Source organism: Anabrus simplex, chromosome 1 (genome assembly GCF_040414725.1).
Source record: "Anabrus simplex isolate iqAnaSimp1 chromosome 1, ASM4041472v1, whole genome shotgun sequence".
NCBI classification, from domain to species: domain Eukaryota; kingdom Metazoa; phylum Arthropoda; class Insecta; order Orthoptera; family Tettigoniidae; genus Anabrus; species Anabrus simplex.
The window spans coordinates 224,173,649-224,178,227 of NC_090265.1; the positions used below are offsets into that span (position 1 = coordinate 224,173,649).

Consider the following 4,579-nt stretch of genomic DNA (forward strand, 5'->3'; position numbering starts at 1 on the left):
CTTAATTATCTCCGATTCCATTGTTGAAGCTATCGTGGATGATGCTGTAGAACAGAGCGAAACAAGACTTTTACTTCAGTGTCTTCAGCAATTAGACCTTCAAAACGATAATAAACTGTTTAGATGTTACGGAATAAATTACTTGCCAAGTGGCAAGATATCATTTAGTGCCAAAATATTATGAGTGCTCGTTGCCAAGTGACGTCCTGAAATTTTATTATGACAACGTAAAAGTCACAAAATCGCAGACATATGCTATTGCGACTGAGATTAGGGCTCAGTCTAAAAATCCTGCGTGGTTCCATCAAAGAAAATTACGCATATCTGCCAGCCAGAGTGTACACAAGATCATGACAAGGCAGAGTGGAGATTCTAATAAACTGGCAACTCAGATCCTTATTTCTAAAGACATAAACAGTCCTGCAGTGAGATACGGCAGAGATAATGAGCAGAGGGCACTTCAGGATTTCTGTTTATCGTCTCAATGTTGCGTGTCACAGCTGGGTTTGTTAATCAAAGAAGAGCAACTCTGGCTCTGCTGTAGCCCGGATGGGATAGTTCTAGGTCAGGACTGACCCTATCTTTTGGAGATTAAGTGCCCTTACTCGTGTCGGGAAAAGCCCGTGATTGATGACGACATGTGTAATGTTCCATAGTTGTATATTGACATTGATGGTGATATCAAGTTAAAGGAAACTCACGTATACTACACCCAGGTACAGACATCATTGTATATTTTAAACCTCAACTCCTGTGACTTTCTTTTTTTTTTTTTTTTTGTATATTCTCCAAAGAAAAGTGTGAAAGTGGGTGTCTCCAGAAATGAAGAATTCCTTTCAAATATTATTCCCACAGTAGAGAGGTTTTATTTCGAACATTACCTTCCGCTAATTTTCAAGCGTTATACATAGTGTTATATTGTTACCATTCTCATGCATAGATTTTACCACTATTCAGACATTTGAATTCTGAGCCGACCGTTGAATGGCGGCCGAAGAGAATCCGCGCGCCCGCGGCTGCAACCTCCGTGAGGAGACTGCGACGCCACAAGGCAGACCGCGGCCTCGCAGCAAGGAAGATCCGTGGGAGGCCAAGGCACGGGACCGAGCTCGGATCCAGCGTTGAAGTGACGACGGAGGCCGACACCCGCGCTCTCGCCTCGCCCAGGCCCGGCACGTTAGCGCAGACCCACTTCCCTACCAAGCCCGACACGCCCCGATCCTCAGAGCCAATCCTTATCCCGAAGTTACGGATCCAATTTGCCGACTTCCCTTACCTACATTAGTCTATCGACTAGAGGCTCTTCACCTTGGAGACCTGCTGCGGATATGGGTACGAGCCGGCGCGACACCTCCACGTGGCCCTCTCCCGGATTTTCAAGGTCCGAGGGGAAGATCGGGACACCGCCGCAACTGCGGTGCTCTTCGCGTTCCAAACCCTATCTCCCTGCTAGAGGATTCCAGGGAACTCGAACGCTCATGCAGAAAAGAAAACGCTTCCCCGATCTCCCGACGGCGTCTCCGGGTCCTTTTGGGTTACCCCGACGAGCAAATGACGACATGTGTAATGTTCCATAGTTGTATATTGACATTGATGGTGATATCAAGTTAAAGGAAACTCACGTATACTACACCCAGGTACAGACATCATTGTATATTTTAAACCTCAACTCCTGTGACTTTCTTTTTTTTTTTTTTTTTTTTGTATATTCTCCAAAGAAAAGTGTGAAAGTGGGTGTCTCCAGAAATGAAGAATTCCTTTCAAATATTATTCCCACAGTAGAGAGGTTTTATTTCGAACATTACCTTCCGCTAATTTTCAAGCGTTATACATAGTGTTATATTGTTACCATTCTCATGCATAGATTTTACCACTATTCAGACATTTGAAACATGGTATAATTTCTCCTCGAGTTGGAATTAAAACATTTAAAGAACAGTGAACTAAATTGGTTTAATTATGTACAATTTAATAATTATATATTCATGTGTAAGTTTAGGTCTTACCTATAAGATACTAGTCGTCTGCTTTAATTATCGGAGGACTCAAGTTCACTAAGACACCTATGAGATGAACAATCTTGTCTAAATGAGGTACCAAATCCATGGTAACTCGGTTACTCAATATTTTATAAACCTTCATTCTGTGTATGGCTCTTTCAACATGAATTCTGACAGATGCTATATCGTATGTTTTTTTTACTTCCTCAGCTGAAAACTGTGGATTAAATGCAAACGGTGGCATTACCATTACTGCGTTCTTATTTTCAATGCACGTTTTTATCTGTGGGAACCCTTTATCACACATAACAAGGTCTCCTGGTTGAATATGATTTAGTATACTGGAATGTACGGTAATGTAGCTATCGGTCGCTCTTCCACCATAACATTTAGACAGAAAAGAAATATAACCTGACGGAGTAATGGCAACCAGAAATTTTACAGTGAATGAATTTTTATAATGAGAGAACATTAAAATTCTTTGACGAACACTTTGAGGTCTTTCACAGGACACTTCACTACAATCTATAATGCAAGTGCAATTTTCAAAATGACGTTTAAAGGAATTTGGCATAGTACATTTAATAGTGGATCGTTGTGGCCAGAAAATCCATTCCTTTGTCTTCTCAAAAATATGATAGAGTGTAAATTTAAAGGCAGCAGAAGCCGTAGTTCTGTGACAGTTAAACATAACGCCGAGAGCAGCAAAACTAATACCCAGTTTGCACTTCATTAACAGGAGAAGTAACATATTTTCTTTGTCAAGAGTACAATTGCGATGGACAGACGGTAACAGCGATAACAAGATACGAAACACTGCCAGCTTTACACCCGCTATTTCAGCAACATGATGTTCGTTTTCTTTCACTGACTGGTATCCACAAAAATGCGTCTTATCCACAAGGTCTACATTAATACCACAGTCTTGCTTTAAACAAGTGTCAGTCATTGTTTGTTTGTTCACACGAGGAATAGGAAGATTTGTCTGGACTTCTGCTTCGCAATTATTTCTCAAAGAAGAAAACAATATATTCATATCAGTCTTGTCATTATATACGGTCACAATATCTGTCTGTGTGCTCGCGTCACTGAATGATCCATGTTCAATCACACTTCCCTCACCCCTCTCATTTTCATGTCTCATTTTTAGCCTCTTGTATCTCGCAGTTACTCTAGCGCCCTCACCTTGTTGATGCTGATCCGATAAATATGGCTTCATGTGGAGCCTCGGTATGTAGCCGGGACTGTCAGGATCTCTTGTCGGTGTTCCGTTTATAAAATGCCGACTACAAACACGTGAATTATTTGTAGGATGCCATGGTTTACCGTCACTCGTGTCCCGTTTTAAAGCCACAATCCAAGCGTTCCTTCTACGAATGTGTTGCTTATTATTAGGGAATACGAAGAACTTCGTTCCAGGAGGACAATTTTTATAGGAGTAGTTACATCCAACAACAGAACAGTTTGTTCTACTCTTTGTAGAACTTTCTTCCATCTCAAACTTGATTTCGTACCTCAACAAACGCAGCCTGATAATCGCGTTGCTTCACTTCACTGACGAGAGCAAGTCACATGAACTATTCGAGCAACTCGCCGCCAGAGCGCAGCAACATCCATGCGCACGAGGTCTATAGGCCTACCTGTTAATGTTTACGTGCCGGTATTTTTTTTTTCTATCTATGACAACATACTTTCTTTAAAATATTGTTATGAATAAACCTATGCATTTAACCGATTTTTAGGTGTACTCAGTGGGTGAAGAGCAGAAGGGCAGATTTAGATGAAAGGTATGAGGGTATGTTTAGCCACCAGAGTCCTCAGCCATTCTGTAGCTTCTGGAATGCTAGTTCATGTGTCATTCAATTCTTTGCAATCAAGTGCTGCAAACACTGCAGAGTTTATAGAAATGTGTGATACTTTATCTGATATTTTTAATTCTTCAAGTCTCAGTAGCCCCAAAGAGTACAGGAGACCTTTAAGCAATGACTCAGGGCATATGAAAAAACTGGATGAAATTTGTGATTGTCTAAAACAACTCAAAGTTTTGAATAACCGCAAAGCCAACCCTCTCTGTATTCAGGGTTGGATAGACAATATTTCTGCACTGAAACTATTGTGGTCTGAATTATACAGTGATTATGGTTTTCATTATTTGGTAACAAGGAGGCTCACGCAAGACTGCATTGACTACATTTTTTCCATCATCAGAGCAAGAGAAGGTAACAATGTAACCCCAGATGCAACAAAATTTCGCAGTGCCATACGGAGTGTCATGATAAATCAATTGCTCTTTGCTTCTGATGACAGCAATTGTGAATCTGATGTTGCAGGCTTTCTACTGACTCATAATGATGTGATGAAATGCAATTTTGATGCTAATGTCTCTCGACAGTGTGAGTTAAGTGATCAGGTAACTGATTATGACATGATATAATACAGAAAAATGCAGACAATTATGTCATAGGATGGGCATGTAGCAAATTTCCCCATGCTGAGTGTAGGGATGTATTGTCATCTTACGATAATGATTATAGCATGGGAAACTTGCACATAGAAATGAAAAAGTATGACAATTCTAA

At 40.7% G+C, this 4,579-nt stretch overlaps 1 pseudogene; it reads left to right on the forward strand.

The window, feature by feature from the left end:
* The first annotated feature begins 984 nt into the window (after positions 1 to 984).
* LOC137497463 (uncharacterized) lies at positions 985 to 1,611 on the forward strand (annotated as a pseudogene).
* Positions 1,612 to 4,579: the final 2,968 nt, after the last annotated feature.